Raw genomic sequence first — 19,674 nt, forward strand, 5'->3', positions numbered from 1 at the left:
AGAAAGAGCTGCACGGGGGTTGTGACAGGTAACTGATTGTATACCCTCAGGTTGGTAGGGGGTCAGGGATAGAGTAAGTCTCTGAGGAATTTTGGAAGCTAGGTTTCCAGTACCTAGAGGGGCTAGCTGTTGCTAGGGAAACACCATTTAGTACCTTTTAGTAAAACCTCAGTCATGAGACCCTTCAGATGGACACCAGGGGCCATAAGCTTGGAGTATGATGGCCAGCCTGCATTTGGGGGAGTTCAGTTAAAGGAAGTTTCCAAAGGAATTTTTGTACGTTGAAGTAGGATCCTTGGCGGTCAGGATAATGTTAGGCCAAGATTCCCTTTTGCCCCAGCAAAGTGTCATCATCAGGGCAGCTCAGGTCCTAGAGGGAGGTCACTCTGCCAGTTTCAAGGACTTGTCAATGGGCTGTGGGCAGGACGGGCATTTAATTTTTCATTTGCCTTAGTTTCCTGTATCACCATGCAAGCACTTTAACTCCTTTACATCTTGAGGAGGGTGATATTAGGGCTCTAGGAAACAGAGTCTATAGGTTTCTGGAGATTAGGCTCTGGATAAGATTACCTTTTTCTTGCAGTTTACTAAATTATCTGTAAACTGAGGGAGACTCCTGTCCTGCATGACTGTGATCTGTATCAGTCAACCACCTGCTTTCTTTCCTTTCCCTGTTCTTGGGCGGCCAGATGTGTCCGAGGAATATCACACATGTCCCACCTGGGGTGGGGAGGTGGGGGAGGGGTGCTGTTAGCCTATACTTTGCTCTCAGCTTGCCTTATGCTCCCTCATCAGTTGGGTTCATATTTAGTTTTCCACACCCCGCCCCCCCACCAAGTCACACAGTGGTGATATCTGCCTACAAATAATATTGCTCTGGTGATGGGACTGTTGTACTTAAGTAAAGCAAAATGAAACAAGACTACGCTCCCATAGCTGGAGCCAATTTAAGGATGCAGTCTTGAGAAATAAAGTATCATTGAAACCAGCTGGACAGCATATGTGAGTGAACCCTGCGAAGGCCTCTATACACACTTTTAAGATTCTGGAAAGTGGGTGCAGAGATTTACTGGGTTTGTGGTCGCCCAAGACAAGTTTCATATGTAAATCCCCTTGCTTATTAAACCTGCCATCTACCAATCTGGAGTGGTCTGCCTCTTTCTTTGGACTCTCCTTGCCCTCTGTGTATCGGGGCCAGTTTTGAATTTCACCTGGGGTAATCCCAAGGTTGTCTGTCAACATCAGCCCCTTGGCTCAGGAAAGCTTTTCTAAAAGAAAAGTAATGACTTCTATCAGGCTAACTCAAATGTGCTTTTTGCTTCTCGAGGTCTTGGTCCCTGAATCCAGGCTACTTTGTTTAATGTCCTTGATTTTTTTTTTTAAATCTACAGTTTTTAGTAGTTCTCCTTGGAAAAGTTGGCTTGATTTTTATAGATGTCGCTAATGGAGAGTTACATTGGAAGGTTATGTATTCAACAAGTGTAAGGCCATTTTAAATGAAGAGTTATAATTGCAAAGGGGAGGCTAGAGATGAAGTTACATCAACACTTGTCAGTGACAGTGGTGTCTGACTCTGTATTGTGGTCAATATTGTGGTCAATATAGTGGTCAATATTGTGGTCAATTTCTTGACTCTTACTTGGACTTGGTATCCTGTTCTTATATGGATGCTTTTAGGATTAAATTTGATATATATAAAATAAAACCTCAGATTAACCTCAGTATTAGACCAGATGGAAGCTTATTTATCTCATCTGTAAAAATAATCCAGAAGTATGGTAACACCACACCACAGTCATCAGGGAGGCATGTTCCTTCTAGCTTTCTGTTCCATGAGAAATTTGTGGCAATTATCAAGAGCTCCTCATGGTCTACAATGGCTGCTGGAGTTCCTATAGTAATGTCTGTGCTGGAAGCAGGAAAAAGGAGGACATGGTACTAAGACAGGATAAAGGGATAATCTCTAGTCTGGGATTGCCCACTGTAAGGACCCATCTGCCCCTTTATACCTGATTGGCAACTCCATTTGCAAAGGAGGCTATGGAATGGGGTCCTTTGCTCAGAATATGATTGGAGTTTTATAAATAAGAAAAATGAGGAAAATGGATATCAGATAAAAACACTAAAAATCTTTATTACATTTCCCCTTTGTTCTTAAGATTAATATATAACATATTTTGAAGCATTACTACCTTCTAGCCATAAAATAGTCTCCGACTCAGATAAGATAATTTTATAATCCTACTTTTGTAATTCTACTGTAATCATCACTGCCTATATCAGTGTCTTTATAAAATAGATTAATCTGTATAACTACATTGCATTGCTGTATATGCATATCTATACTATCCTAAACAAGCCTGATCTAAGACTGAATTAAACTTAAGTAAAGAACATAGAAAAATAGCTGGTACTAAAGGCATTTGCTTCCTCTAAACTATAGGTTCCTTATAAGCAGAAAAGTGTTTTTATGTACTCTCACAACTTGGTCAAGACTTATTAAATATGAAAACCATGAAATTAGTCAAAATGAATTAAATGAGAACACAAATTAATTGAGAAAGAGCAAAACTTCTCTTTTAGGACTCTCAGAAGTTATGGAGCTTTACTGATAATGGCAACCTGACTTTTATTTTATTTTTATTTCTTTATTTTTAAGTTTTTATTTTTTAATTAAAAATTTTTTTTGAAGTATGCTCCACACCCAGTGTGGGGCTTGAACTCACAACCCCTAGATCAAGAGTCAGATGCTCCAGTGACTGAGCCAGCCAGGCACCCCTTAAGTGTTTATTTTAATTCCAATTAATTAAAACATAGTGTTATATTAGTTTCAGGTGTACTAGCAACTTGACCTTTAAAACCTTACTAGCTGATTATTTTTTACCTCCTTTTTTTGTACCTTCTGCACAGGACTAGGCATGCTTTTTAACAAGTGTATCTTTTAGTAAGTTTATATGGTTACATACAGTTCTTCTACTTTTCCTGCATGCCCACATTAAACTTCCTTCAAACCAAAGAAAATGCAAAGTACACAGAGGTATGAAATCAATTCCTTAGCTCCAAACTCTTCGAGCTCAACGAAGGCATACTGTTTCAGGATTCACATGACTATTGGCGTTAGAACTCACCCCACATCATTGCTTCACATTGACTCAAGTTTTTTCTTTAACTTCTTTTAAGTTTGGTATATATCTTCAAGTTGTTTTTAAGGACATTTAAATATCAAGCCTTTACCAACATTTCAACCACTTTTTCATTTCTTGGTCTTTTTTTTTTTTTTTTTTTTTCTCTACCAATTCCAAAATTCTGTAGCCAGCTTGGTCTTCTGATATAGAAGTCAGCAAGCAAGGAAATAAGTAAGTGAATAAATAAATAAATAAATAATATGAATAACTTAGAATAATGTGTTGTAAATCTTAGCAGACACACAGTAGTTATCCAGAAAAGTAGAATAATAGAATAAGAAAGAGCATTTGAGGCACGGAGGTTAATGGTAACAGAGACATGGTAGCATGATGTGTGTGTAGAACTAAAAGCTGTTTGATGTTAGTAGATGTAGATGTTTGCTAACTAAATAGATACAGCCAGATATTTGAAGACTTGTGTCTTGATTACTATGATAAGGTGTTTGCATTTCATGTTGTGGTTAATAAAGTACCACACAAGCGTATTCAACTGAAGAGTGAAGTGACAAGCATTGTGTCAAGCATGGGCTTGATGGAGAATTGACTAGAAGCAGAGGGATTACTTAGGGGGCCATTTCCGTTAATTATAAGCCAGAAATAATGAGTGACGAAGTGACTTAAGAAGATAACTCAAGGGTGATTCCCCTGGGGGATAAGTAGGCTCTGATGTTTAAAACTGTTAGTCCTGGAGAACGGCTTTGGTTGAGTGAAGACAATTTCAGTGTTTCCTTTGTTGTATTCACTTTCCTTTGGGAAATGAAAGTGGAAATGTCCATCAAGCATTTGGAAAGAATACTCTGAAGATTAGTGTGGGTCTCATGCTAGGGATGTAGATGTGGGTCACCTCTGTCTTTGAGACATTGGGTCAATGGGAATTGAGAACAATATTCAGGAATAATGTTTACTTTTTAAAATGTTTATTTGAGAGAGAGAGAGAGAGAGAGAGAGAGAGAGAGAGAAGGGGAGGGGCAGAGAGAGGGAGACAGAGGATCTGAAGCAGGCTCTTTGCTGACAGCAGAGAGCCTGATATGGGGCTCATACTCATGAATCGTGAGATCATGACCTGAGCTGAAATCAGAGCCTCAACCCACTGAGCTACCCAGGTGCTCCCAGGAATAATGTTTAGCTTGAGGCGGGGTGTCAGTGAAATCCTGAGAAACAACTACAGTTCAGAAATCTGAAGAGAAAGTGTAGTACATACAGAAGAAAGACCAGAAACTCAGAGATTGTGATGACAATTAGAATACCACAGTGTCACAGAAGTCAGCAGAGTAAAGGAATTCAAGAAGGTAGAATTATCACAGCAATCAAATGCACTGGAGAGATCTGGTAAAATTAAGGATTTAAAATATATAGATATAGATCGATGGCAACTCAAATATTAAGATCTTATTGAAGCTGTTTCTCTAAAGTGATAAGGATAGAAACCAAATTTTAATGGGTTAAAAGATAAATGGGAAAGCAAGTGTATGAAAATTTTAATAGATTTACTGAGGTATAACTGACATTAAATAAAATGTACCTATTAAAGTGGACAGTTTGATAAGTTTTGTCGTGTGTGTGTATAATCAGATTATGGGGAAAAAATGTATATATCTATCTTTTCCCTGGTTCCTGGAGCAGAGCTCCTAAACCTTGCAATTTCCTAAGTAATAAGAGTATTAACAGCATCTTTTGTTCTAATATTTGGTCTTTGATCTGGGTTCCTGACCCAGAACTCCTAACTCCTTTGGAATGTCCTGGGTAATAGGAGTGTCTTTTGTTCTAATGAGGCAACTCTTGGTAGGCTCCTGGATGGGGACTCATCACTGGAAAGACCAAGGCATGATTAGAAGCTTGGGTCTTTCACGATCCTTCCATCCTCATTCTCTAGAGAAGAGGGAGGGGCAGAAAATGGAGTTAATAATCAACCATGTCTACATGATGACGCCTCCATAAAAAACCTTATAGTACAGAGTTTGGACAGCTTCTGGGTTGGTGAACACACGGAGGTGCTGGGAGAGTGGTACCCAGAGAGAGCATGGAAGCTCCATGTCCTGTTCTGTGTGCCATACCCTATGCATCTCTTTATCTGGCTGTGTCCTACCTATCTGTATTCTTTAGTATATCCTTTTTTATTTTTATTTATTTATTTTTTTTCAACATTTATTTATTTTTGGGACAGAGAGAGACAGAGCATGAACAGGGGAGGGGCAGAGAGAGAGGGAGACACAGAATCGGAAACAGGCTCCAGGCTCTGAGCCATCAGCCCAGAGCCCCACGCGGGGCTCGAACTCATGGACCGCGAGATCGTGACCTGGCTGAAGTCGGATGCTTAACCGACTGCGCCACCCAGGCGCCCCTCTTTAGTATATCCTTCATCATAAACTAGTAAATTTAGCTCAGCATTTCCTTGACTTCTGTGGACCATTCTAGACTATTGAGTCCACAGAGGGGCCTATAAGAACCCCCAATTTATAGCCCATTGCTCAGAACCACAGGTGACATTCTGGGACTTGACATTGACATTCCAAGTGGGGGGCAGTCATGTGAAATTGAAGCCTTAATCTGTGGGATCTGATGCTAACTCCAGATAGCTAGTGTGGCAGAAATGCTTACTATGTGGAAAGCTTACCACTACAAGTGGTGTGAGTGTGCTAGTAGTATGAAAGTAAAGGAGAAGCACAGGAGTGATACACACACACACACACACACACACACACACATACACACACACACACACACTACTTGTTCTTCACCCCCTGTAACCCCCAAGCAACCTCTGATTTGATTTTTGTCACTATAGATTAGTTTTCTTTTCTAGAATTGTATATGAACGGACTCCTACATTATATACTCTCTTTTTGGTCTGGCTTCTTTCTTTCTTTCTTTTTTTTAATGTCTTAATTATTTTTGAGAGGGAGAGCATGAGTAGGGTAGGGGCAGAGATGGGGGGAGGGACAGAGGATCCAAAGTAGGCTCTGTGCTGACAGCAGCAAGCCCAATGCAGGGCTCGAACTCAAGAACCACAAGATCGTGACCTGAGCTGAAGTCAGACACTCAACTGACTGAGCCACCTAGGCACCCCTGGTCTGGCTTCTTTCATCCAGCATAGTGTTGCAGTATTGATCATGATGTAGTTATTTTAAGTCATCAATTTCTTTTTGTTTGGTGCTGAGTATCAAAGTTTATCCACTCACGTGTGGGCTTAGACTATTACACGTACAGATTCTGTGAACATTTCTGTACAGATCTTCTTTGGATATATACTTTGACTCCTCTAGGATAAATACCCAGGTGCTGAATGGTTTGATCATGCAAAAACTACATGTTTATTTTTCTAAAAAAACTACCTAACTGTACCATTTTACATTGCCATGGCAGCCATGTATGAGAATTCCAGTTCTTGCATAATCTCACCAACACATGATAGGGTCAGTCCTTTTCGTTTTAGCCATAGAGGTGCGTAGTAGTATTTTATAGTGGTTTTAATTTGCATTTCCCCAATGACTATTAATATTGAGGATGTTCTTATGTGCTTACTTTTCACTGGTACATCTTTGGCAAAGTGTCAGTTCAGTTCTTTTGCCCATTAAGAAAATTTTTTTTTTCATTACTGAGTTGAGACAATTTTAAAAACGTATTCTTTTTACAAAGGCTGAAGACAGAAATCCTGATGGATAATGTCTTAGAGACAGAAAGACTTCGGTCAAAGGAATAGGTAGCAGGGTTAGTTGAAAAGAGCTGGCATAGTTGTCTTCTACCTGGAGGAGAAAAGGCAAAGACAACGATGGATATAGAAGCATGAATACTTGTCGCATCTCACAATTTTTATTCCATCCCAGGATGGAGTATTTGCTTACTCTGTGTGACTCGCCACAGAGAACTTTTGTGGTGACCCATTGGAAGAGGGCTCCACAGAGAAACTGAGATACCAAGGAAAGACATGGTAATCCTCTCAGAGAGGAAATCCTAGCATATCTGAGTGAGGAAGCCACAGGCAAGTTTTTTTAGAGACCCACACAAAAGAGATGGTCCAGTAGCTGTAATGATTGGTGGAAGTTTGGGAAAGTTTTAGAACATCTTGGCATCTGTATAATCCTGTTAGTACTTCCTCTGGGAATTCCATAAAGATTTCCATCACTCTTCAATGCTTTTGAAATAAAAGTTGTGTTTCTTTTGGATACAAAACTCTTGTACAAGTAACTTAAGGCCAAGACTTACACACTCACACACACACATACACAGTTTGTAATCAGTGGTGATGAATATGGTCAGAGATCATGCATACTGGGTAAGCCAAGTAGAACTCATGAAATAGAGGATACATTTTCTCTGATAGTGTGGAAGATGGAGTTTGAATAGAGAGTAAAAGGAAGGGAGTAAAGAATAGAAATCTTTGGAAAAGTCATTGAAGAAGCTGACAGAAGAAGCTGAAAAAAAATGAAGTGAAATTTTTACAGGTTCCCCTGAGGTCTCAGCTAACTTTTAATGCCACAAGATTTTTATGGTTAGGCAGCTATTTGTAGCAACCCTCAGCTTCCAGGGTGTAGGAGCTAAGAAGTTAGATCATCATAATAAATGCACTGAGCCTGGATGGATGGTGGAAAGATAAGACTGCAAAGGAACCAGGGTGGCAGATAAGAGGGGAGACCAGATGTCTCCGCAACAGGCTGCGTAGGAAAGAGAAGAGCAAAGAAGAAGGTGGCAGTTCTGGGAGTACATGATGCTGATACTGGGGTGAGTAAATCTTCCCCTGATCCCTATCCTTCAACTGAGCTTTGACAAGAGACCGCCCAACAGACTCAATCACTCTGTCACCTTCAGAGCCATTGTAACCAAGCATTGGCACACTAATCCTGGCATATTACCAATTCCTGAACGAGCCCTACATGGCACACATGTGCAGTATGCTAGGAATGCAGAGATGCCCAGTGCTTGGCCTCGTACTGACGGTGTTCTCAGCTCTTGCACTTCTTTTTACGAACTCTCACATCTCCTGTAGCTTCAAAACAGTCTTATTATATCAACAGCCGATAATCAGGTAGCTGCTAACGTTTCTTAAAACGCTTTTTGACTGCTGTTCCCCCTGCACTATTCACCGCTTCTGTTGTAGGCCTGTTTCTCCACTTTATATTTCTTCTGCCTCAATGAAACAATACCTCTTTTGACAAGAAAATGTATAAACATAACAATATTGGTGCCCTATAAATTGCCCACTGTTTGAAATTCTGTCATGTATTTCTCTATCACTTCTGTAGAAGTTACACCTTTAGTTCTTACTCTGTATTTACAGTTGTCTTTCCTTTGTAGTAGTTCACTTACCTTTCCCCGATATTATTACAGCCCTGGGACATAAAAGTGTATTTAATTGCTCCATTAACCCAATCTTTTGTGCTTGCAAAAATTAGGGCTTCTAGCCAGATATCTTTACCACTCCAGGCATTTATTAATGGGCCAATAAAACATACCTTAAAGTGTCTTCATCTAATAGAAATCATAGCAGACATCTATATAGAGGTTTCCATTCTATGAGATCCAAAGTGCTTGGCAGATTTTTGCCATCAAACTCACCGAATTTATGTGTAGCAGAGTAATAATTGATTAGGCAAGGAAATGTAATGATTTCATGAATACAGAATTCAAAGAGACTGGCTAAAGGGGAAGGGAAAAGAATATCTCTGCCTTTCTTCAATGCACCAAAACAATGGTATTTATCGTACAGGAAAATGTGGGGTGGAAACAAAATTACGAAAATATGCTATAAAGCGGGCAGTGATGAGTTTGCAAAATAAAAGGAAGGAAAAGAATGAGTTGGTGAGGTACAAGGAAGTCAAAGGAATATAGGGAGAGAAATGAATGTTTCTGTTCCACATTGTGTGCTCACTTTGACCCTGCCCTCCCTGTTGTGGCAGGTCAGATGCTGGCAGCAAAATAATAATTTCCTGGGCTTATTCAGCTGGTGCAGGCTATGTATGATGCTAAACATATGAGTTCTGAAGTCTGAAGATTCAAAGACCGTAATATCACCCCCCCCCATTTTTTTTTTTACTTTTACTTGATAAACATTGAATTTTAATCCTTGTGTTTCTCTTGAAAGGATAATGGAGTTGACATTTGAATTTCATATTTATATATGGTATGGGATTTCAGATGCACAAAAACAGGCTTCATAATGAATGGGGAAGTCTTTCTCCTAGGTTAATATATGATGCAGGAACAGTTTAAAGGTATCATTGGAAGAAAGAGAAACATTTCTATTTTACCCTTATAAAAAGATGAAGAGTACAAGAATAAAACATACAATCCAAATTACATTATTCTTCCTTAGACGTCTTGATGGGGTAATTAGTAAATGATGCACACATTATGTTGAAATTAATATAAGTTGAGGTTTACTGCTGAGTAGTAGGCAAATTCACATGAACTTTTAAGATAAAGGATAAGGCTTTGGAGACATTTCATGCTTGTGGCCAAACATTTTGAGCTACATGGTGACCCCTTTCCTCCAAGATACAAATCCACTTTCCTCTATCTTAGGAGGAATTTGCTGGATAAGTTTGAGCTTTATTGCTTTATTTTTTTTATTTATTTTTTTCCCCAACTTTTATTTATTTTTGGGACAGAGAGAGACAGAGCATGAACGAGGGAGGGGCAGAGAGAGAGGGAGACACAGAATCGGAAACAGGCTCCAGGCTCTGAGCCATCAGCCCAGAGCCTGACGCGGGGCTCGAACTCGCAGACTGCGAGATCGTGACCTGGCTGAAGTTGGACGCTTAACCGACTGCGCCACCCAGGCGCCCCTGAGCTTTATTGCTTTAAAAGAACAGGTTGTAAAAGAGTTCTTGTAAGACTCTGGCAGTCAGTTTGGAGTTACCAAATTGTTGATAAATCTAATTAATACAATTTGAAAGGTAAAGAATGAGAAAATGGGAAAATGAACCATTTTATTGCAACAAAGCAGTGTTAGTGACTCCATGTAATGGCCTCTAATAAAGCTTGTTTAATCACCTGCTGTGAGCAGGAATTTCCCTTCAGCGTTTGTAGAGTCTGAACAAAGGAACTATTTTACTTTCTCCTTTTAATGCCTCCTGCCAGAGCCAGCCTTCGGTGTGGTTGAATTGGCAACCCAGCTCCATGGGATGACTTGCAAAGTTCAGTAAAGCCTTTTCTGCCTCTAAGCTCCGCCCACCCCTGGGTGCCCCTCTCCCTTTTGTCTAGAAACTTCACCTTTGGAGTCACTGTTGAGTAACAAATGGTTACTTTGTGTGTTGCTCAAGAATATAAGAAAATATAAGAAAAGAGAAGAACCTGGGGTTAACTGTGATTACACAAATCAAATGTATGCATATTTAAAGCTGCGGGCTACTGGGGCATTGGGAACTATTCATACAAGGGACAGATTTGAATTGGATGCTAGTCGGAAGTTGCTCTAGGCATGGCCACAGGTGCAGGTTACTATGATGTGAACATGACCAACTGCCCACCTGGCAGCATATCAGATTGACAGCTTCATCCACAGCAGGCCTACCTCTGTAATTTATTTCATGGAATCATAAAACCAGTGCCTATGAATTATCTTCTACACCAATTCCTACATTTTAATAAATTGGGAGGTAAGATTTTTAGAGAGATACAGTCGCTTTCATTTAGTCTCACCACTAGTTACTACAAAACCTAAGACTAGAATATGGGTTTTCTGCTTCTTCGTTCAGTGTTCTTTTATGTATCAGTGGTGAATATTCTAAATATAAGTAATCAATGCTAATAAATAAGAAAATACTTAATTTTTAATTATTCTTCATATTTTAAGATAAAGAGATGGAAAAGGTGGGATGCCGCAAATTCTGTGGAGTTAAGAAAAATGAGTAGATAGTGGAGGCACGTAACTAGTTAAGTACATGTTTTATATTGATTTTTTCAAAGGCACAACCTGAGAACAGAAATGGGGCATAGGTAAATTATTCAAGGGGAAATTTCAAGGAGCAGAAGTAACAGAGTGGGAAATATGAGAGGAAAAAAAGAGGGTAGAGGAGCAAGCTCTGAGTTTTGAGAGTCCAGTTACCCCTGTGAATGAGCGAAGCTCGGTCCTACCATGGACCCTGGTGAGGAGCTGTATCCGACCTCCCTTCCACGGTCTCTGTAGAGGATAGGAAGGCTGGGCATTTATCAAGACTCCTGTCTCCCACTTGTAGAAGATTGTTCTCAAGGGGTTAATTCCCCTACCTCTGCAGGTTGAACCAGGTTCAGTTGAGTGGCCTCCTGTGGCTTAGGAGAAGGCCTTGAAGACCTGGGGCCCTGGCAGTGTGGTTGGAACTGTCCACCTCTCATGGGCTGAAGTCAGCTATGTTCAGGAGAGTTTGCACAGTGCATCACAACCATCAACGATAGCCTAATTCCTAACGATGAAAAAAGATGCTCTTATGAGTTTCCTACTAAGTAATTATTCCTGTGAAATTGGAATTGAATCTTCTGGGGCTCTTGTGAAGTAGATTTGTGGGTTCCTTGTAAACTAGATCATTAGATACGCATATTATTCACAGAGAGGGTGCAAAACTCCAGGAAGAAGGTAGAATCAGTATCAATAAAAAATGCTTCTTTGAATTTATGTAAACTTTTAACTTTTTCCCCAAATCTAATACATTATCTTGGTTTTGTCCTCTCAAATATCTCATTTTTCTTTGAACATGTTGGTCTCCTTTCTGCTTCCATTCTCTTGTGATATATAATACCCTCTTTTATAAAGGTAGGCAAATCTCTCAAGATACAGATGACATATCAGTTCTCTTATGAAGCCTTCCCTAATTCACCAGGAAAGCTGAATTAGTTGCTTTCCTCTTTGGTTCTAAAGACCTTTCCTCCTTTCTCCCTTCCTTCCTTGCTTCCTTTCTTCTTTTTTTCAGAAAACAGTAACAAGTCTGGGTTTAAGTGTGCAGATTCAAATAAGATGCTACTTTTCCCCCATACTACTTTCATCAATATTTAGAATAGAAGCTAGTACACAGCATGGATATGGGAGTATAGAACGCTGTAAACATTGCTATTACTTTAGAGTTCCTGAAAGACAGTATCTTCAGGAATCTTGACTGTCAAAAGGAACTGTATTATTACCATTGGATTTAAACAGTTTCTCATATAAGGTGGAAACTTAGCAATGTTGCTGCCTCTACCCATAAGTAGAAACACTGATTTCATCTCTTATTAAATTATGAGAGATCTATAATTCAGAATTACAGTGTGTGAAGATGGAAAGAAAAAGTAGAAATTTAATTATTTATCAAAGTACAAAGAGATGAGGGGTGGGCGCCTGGCTGGCTTGGTCAATGGAGCACATGACCCTTGATCTCAGGGTTGTTAAGTTCGAGTTCCATGTTGGGTGTAGAGATTGCTTAAAAATAAAATCTTGAAAAAAAAGTAGAGAGAGATGGTATACATGGAAGTCTACAAAGTGGGTTATCCATGAGGAAGAAGCTGATTTGTTCTTTGGATACTAGAAAGACAAAGCTGCGGCCCCATAACTACAAAAGGGCAGTTGGAGAAGGCTCTAAGCCTGGGGCAGTTTGGAAGTAAGTTTACATAAGAAGCAGCTGGATTTCCTGCTCTCACCTCCACCTCAGCATTGTTAGAAAACTGTAGCCGCTAGGTTTCCTAGGAATGTGAAGCATGCTCTATGGAGGAACTGAACCAGAGAGGCTTAGATTAAGATAACCAGCTACACAAGAATGTAGGACGAGGTGCAAGATTAGAAGAGAGCTGTTCGAGGGGAGTCCACATACTAATTACATGATGCACTGCCACCCTCCTTCCAACTTCTTTCTGCTACCTGGCTGTATAGACCACCCGCCATCAGGTTTTTGTACAAGATCAATAATGTGAAGCCTCCATCTCTAGATAAATTGAACCATGCCAGAGAGAAACCTAGATCTTGCCATGTAGTGTTCTCCAAAGGCCACCTGCTCATTTAATAATGCATCTCTCTGGTCAGTGTTCTCTGCCATGCACACAGAGCTTAAAGGCAATTTTTACTATGAACAGATGGCTATTTATCTCAAAACTTTTGAGAGAAATCTGTAACATGAAAGGGGAAAACCAACAAACAGATAATACCTGAGAAGCTCAGAAGGGGCAGGAACAACTGAAAGCAAGAAAACTTCAAAGAAACAGTAATTAATGTACCGAGTCATTAGATAAGACATTGAACCCATTAAGGAAGAGCCAAATGCTGTGAAGAAGGAATAGAGATCAAAGTAAGAGCTCCAGGAAATTAAAAATTCCATACCAAAAAAAGCCTTTTTTAAGTTTATTCATTTTTGAGAGAGAGAGAGAGAGAGAGAGAGAGAGAGAGAGAGGATTCCAAACAGGCTCCACATTGCCAGTACGGAGCCCAGTGCAGGGCTTGAACCTATGAATTGTGAGATAATGACCTGAGCTGAAACCAACAATCCGACACTTAATCAACTGAGCACCCAGGGTCCCCTAAATTTTTTTTTAGCCAAAATGGTTTCAGTGTTAAAATCAAGGAATACTACTAGAAGGTATAGAACACACAGGCAATAGACAACAAAGTAGATACTGAGAAATAAAGTTGTGATCATTCCAGGAACAATCCATGGAACATCCAACTAATACAGATTCCAGAAAGAGAGAAAAGGAACATTGGAAGGGAGGAAATAATAAAAATAAATAAATAATACAGAAATTTCCCCCAAATGCAGGAAATCAATCTTCAGATTGCAGTGAATCATTGAGTATTCAGAATAATGAATTAAGACTTAACCAAGTCAAATTTTTAGGAGACTTTTAAAAAATATCATATCATAAAAGTTCAAAAAGTTCAAGAAGCTTCAGGTATACCTCATAGTGATTCAACATCTCTATACGTTAAACACACACATGCACACACACAGTGAGTTTTCTGTAATAACATTTGACGCTAGAACACATAGATCTGTGAATTCAAAATTGTGTCTACAAATGTTATAAATTGATAAATTTGATATGGTACAAGCGTTGTAAACACATGAAGAGAGAAAACAATGAGAGAGAGAGAGAGACTCACCTTTATCTGTTTCATTCATCTACACTATCTTTTTTTCAGATACAACAGATCTATGATACAATGAGATCCTAGTTTCATCAAAAATCAATCCTGTCTTTAAGATCTGGATCCTGTTCCAACTAGTTCACTCAAGAACCTTGAACAATTATCCTCTGTACTACATCATTTTCTCCTGCTTTGCTGAATAATTCCCTTTAGCACACAAGGGAAGCCCTGATAGGTCGTAACTTTTAAAAGAAGGGCAGATATCATGTCTTTCCCCAGCTACTATTCCTTTAGTCTGCTTATCTTCACAAAACATTTTTTTGAAATTTTATTTTCTAATTTTATCATCTCTCATTTACTGTTCTATCCGCTTCAGTTGAACCTTCACTGTTACCACCATAAGAAATGGCTCTTACCAAGGTTCATCACATTGCCAGATGTACTGTCTAATTCTCTGTTCACATTTTCCTTGCCTACTGAACAGAATGTAAAATAGTGAACCAGTATTTGCTCTTTGAACCAAGTTATTTACTTGACTTCTGGAACATTGTCATGTACTATTTTCCAGCAGCTTGCTGGCTCATCTTCCTTGGTGTACTCTTCTTCTGCTTGATTTCTCTTGTGAAGTTTACTTGGATGTCTAATAGGCATCTCAAAATGTCTCCAACATGTTTCCCCTGCTCTCAAGCATCTCCCTACCCCAGTCTTCAGCACCCCATGCAATGGCACCACAATAATTCATTTACTCAGTTGCACAGTAAGTGGGAATCATCTCTTTTTCCTAGAGCTCAACTTTCAAAATAAATTCTGAAACTAGCTTCCTCGTTCCATCTTTATTTATAGTACCCTGGTCTAAATAACCACCAGTAATCTGATGCCTCGTTTCCCTGTTACCATTCTTGTCCTTTCTCAACACAACAACAATGCAATCTCATTAAAGGGTAAATAATATTACAAGCTAACTCTTACCACCTCCTTAGAATCTTCTAAATACTTCTCATTGTACTTAAAAAGCTGCAATTCCTGACTATGACATGCAAGTCTCCATGTTGGTGCTATCTATAAAGGTATAATGTGGGCTGCAGATGCAATCTAAAATTTTCTGGTAACATCTTTAGAAAAAGTAATTAATTTTTTTAGTTGGTTCTAGTTCCTTATATCTGCATTTTTACTTGTTTTAATAGTGTACATGCAAGTATTTATTTACTTTCTTATTTTTATTTTTAATTTGTGTAGTTGACACAAATGCTATGTTAGTTTCAGTTGTACACCACAGTGATTCAACGTCTCTACACATTACGCTACGTTCATCACAAGTGTAGCTACCGTGTGTCACCATTTATCACTATTATAATACACTGACTATATTTCCTATGCTGTTCCTTTCATCCCCATGACTGATTCATTCTGTAACTTGAAGACTGCGCCCCTCCGCACCTTCATCCACTTTGCCCATTCTCCCAACCCCTTTCCCCTGGCAGCCATCAGTTTGTTCTCTGTATTTGTAGGTATTATTCTGCTTTTTGCTTGTTAGTTTATTAATTTCTGTAGTGTTTTAGATTCCACACATAAGTAAAGTAACCCCTTAACTTAAGGTAACCATCAGCGGAACAAAAAAGCAACTATGGAATGGGAGAAGATATTTGCAAATGATATATGCAATAAGGGGTTAATAACCAAAATATGTAAAGAACTTTTACAATTCAACACCAGAAAACCCAGTCAAATTCAATAAAAAGAAATGGACAAATGATCTGAATGGACATTTTCCCAAAGAACAGGTGGCCAACAGATACATGAAAAGATGCTCAACATCACTCATTGTCAGGGAAGTGCAAATGAAAACCATAACCTTTCAAAATGGCTGAAATTAGGGGCGCCTGGGTGGCGCAGTCGGTTAAGCGTCCGACTTCAGCCAGGTCACGATCTCGCGGTCCGTGAGTTCGAGCCCCGCGTCGGGCTCTGGGCTGATGGCTCGGAGCCTGGAGCCTGTTTCCGATTCTGTGTCTCTTCTCTCTCTGCCCCTCCCCCGTTCATACTCTGTCTCTCTCTGTCCCAAAAATAAATAAACGTTGAAAAAAAAAATTTAAAAAAACAAAATGGCTGAAATTAAAAAGACAAGAAATGACAAGTGTTGGGGAGAATGTGAAGAAAAATGAACCCTTGTGCGTTTTTGGTGGGAATCTAAATTGGCACAGCCACTGTGGAAAACAGTATGGACATCGTTCAAGAAGTTAAAAATAGAAATACCATATGATCCAGTAATTCCACTGTTGGGTACTTACCTAAAGAAAATGAAAACAATAATTAAAAAAGATATATTCAGGGGTGCCTGGCCAGCTCAGTCAGAGGAATATGTGACTCTTCATCTTGGGATCGTGAGTTTGAGCCCCACATTAGGTGTAGAGATTGCTAAAAAATAAATAAACTTTGGGGAGCCTGGGTGGCTCAGTTGGTTAAGCATCCGACTTCAGCTCAGGACTTGATCCTCCCAGTTTGTGAGTTCAAGCCCCGCATTGGGCTCTGTGCTGACAGCTCAGAGCCTAGAGCCTACTTTGGATTCTGTGTCTCCCCCCTCTCTCTGCCCCTCCCATGTTCATGCTCTGTCTCTCTCTGCCTCTCAAAAATACATAAATGTTAAAAAATTAAAAAAAAAATAAACTTTAAAAAGAAATACATGCACTCCTATTTTTATTGCAGAATTCTTTGCAGTAGCCAAGATATGGAAACAACCTCAGTGTCTATCAATAGATGAATGGATAAAGATGATGTGACAATTGTATATATAGAACTTATATAACTTTATTTATGTTATATAATGTATAAGTAATTTATATGTAAATGTAAATAAAATACAAAATTATATAAGTAAATATATGTATTATATGTAAGATATATATTATAACTAAATATTGCACAGCCATAGAAAAGGATGAGATCTTGCTATTTGTGACCATGGATGGACCTAGAAGGTGTTATGCTAAGTGAAGTAAGTCAGACTGAGAAAGGCAAATACCATATTTTTTTGCTTAGAAAAAGTAATTTAATAGTAAAACCTAATAAGTCATTTAATAGTAAAAATATATTTCATTTAATCCAATATGTCCAAAATCATCATTTCAGTATATAATCAATGTAAAATTATTTAAATTTTTTTTTAAGTTTATTATTTATTTTGAGAGAGAGAGCAAGAAGGGAAGGGGCAGAGAGAGAGAGAGAGAGAGAGGGAGAGAACAGTAAGCAGGCTCCACGCTGTTAGCACAGAGCCCAACGTGGGGCTCAAACTCAGAAACTGTGAGATCATGACCTGAGCTGAAACCAAGAGTTGGACGCTTCACCAACTGAACCGCCTAGGTGTCCCAAGTATAAAAATTATTAATGGGATATATTCTGTTTCTACACTAGACCATCACATCCCGTGTGTATTTCAGTTCAGACTAGCTTGATTCAGACTAACTTGATTTCAAGTGCTCAGTAGATACATCTGACTAGTGGCTCCCATATTGGACAGTGCAGCTGTACAAGGCTTACCCCTAATTAATTCTGCTGCTTCTGTTATTATCAGTCTCCACATCTTCAGACTCATCGAACTGACCTCCTTTCATTCTTTAAATATGCTAAGCTTATTCCCATCTTAGGCCTTTTGCACTGACAGTCCCTCTGTCTGGATTTTGATTCCCCAGCTTGTCTCAGGATGAACTACCTCTTATTCAGTTGTCAGCTCAAATGCTACCCCCTTGGTAAGGTCTTGCCTTATCATCCAATGTAAAGTCATGCTCCCTCTTCAGACCCTCTTAGTTCCATTATTCACGTTTGTCTTCTTCATAAAACTTCCGTGTTTCATTATTACCTGGCTCCTGCACTGCAATACTGTTGTCTTGGCCATACAAGTTTTAGGTAGCTTGTTCACAGATGTATCCGTAGGGCTTAGAACAGCTCCTGGAAAGTTTACAGAAAGGATGGATGAATGTATATGTGAAAGAATAAAGGGACCATTAAAACGTGAACAGTAGTGATCGAATATTATTTATTCCATTGCTTTTTCTAAGTTTGCTTTAACAAACACATGTTCCTTTTGGAATAAAAAATAACAATAAAAGCCTTTGTAGTAAACTAGCAAAAAATGTTACAAAGCCACTGGGTGCTAGACTAGGTGGGCAATCAGAAGTACCAAAAGTGTGTTCCCTTCCTGGTGAAGTGGATGCAGTTTCCTCTAAATGAGAGATGTAGCTGCTTTGCAGTATACGTTCAGTGAATGTTCTGACACTTGAACGTGAGCTGACCAAAAGTACAGTTTATCTCAGATGTTGTAATGGATGGATAATGCTCATTATCTGATTCTGTTCTTCTTGGCATTTGGCATCGGGCCAAATTATAGCACTCACACACTATATACAAGGTCACTGTAGAGAGCGTGGTGGAAAATATTTGAGAGGTACTAAAACCCCTTGCTTTTTTTTTTTTCAACGTTTATTTATTTTTGGGACAGAGAGAGACAGAGCATGAACGGGGGAGGGGCAGAGAGAGAGGGAGACACAGAATCGGAAACAGGCTCCAGGCTCTGAGCCATCAGCCCAGAGCCCGATGCGGGGCTCGAACTCACGGACCGCGATATCATGACCTGGCTGAAGTCGGACGCTTAACCGACTGCGCCACCCAGGCGCCCCTAAAACCCCTTGCTTTAATCCTAACTATGTAGTTGAGTGTGGTGATGTCACATGTGTTTGCTCCAGGTACATGGTTGTCATTTCCCAGTCTCAGTCTCAGGAGATTCTCTAAAGCATATGTGTTTAATCTGGTGCCCTGCAGACCTGTATTCCTAAACATTCATTCCAAGAGATTCTGTTGATCTTACTTGAGAAACACAGCCTGAAGTCAAAGATCTCTTCCCTTTTATGGCACAAGTTCTTCTGAGGGGAACAACCGTGAACAACAGTGAGCTAGTCACAATTTAGAGGATGAGATTTTCAGATCTTTCTACATTGGCAACTTGCTGAAAGCAGAGTTTAAGGAGAAAGGGGTAAAGATTTCTGTAGAAGCTGAGGACTGCCTAGGGAGACAGTCAATTATGATAGAATTTTCTGAGCTGCCAGGGCTCAGATAGCATAAGAATCCTGGGCATAGCTAGTCTGCAAAAAGATGGAAAGGCACCAAAGAGAAGCAGTGCCCATCATACAATTTTTCCAAGATATGCAGTCATTTTGGGGAAAAATCTTCTATACACAGACACACACTCAATTACAAAGAAGAAAGAAGAAAAAATGTTAGGACTTCGGAATATAGGCTATAAGTAGCACCTGCCCAGACCCCTGTTAGAGGCTTGTGTTAGAGATTTACATAACTGAGGTGTGGAAAGATAAATTGTTTGGCATGACACTTCCACATCCTATCGGTGATGAGAAATGAAGACTGAATCAGGGCTCTTAAGGACTCTGAATCACCTGGCTATTTGCCTAAAGTGGAATA

This window comes from Prionailurus bengalensis, chromosome D2, assembly GCF_016509475.1.
Source record: "Prionailurus bengalensis isolate Pbe53 chromosome D2, Fcat_Pben_1.1_paternal_pri, whole genome shotgun sequence".
Classification (NCBI taxonomy): domain Eukaryota; kingdom Metazoa; phylum Chordata; class Mammalia; order Carnivora; family Felidae; genus Prionailurus; species Prionailurus bengalensis.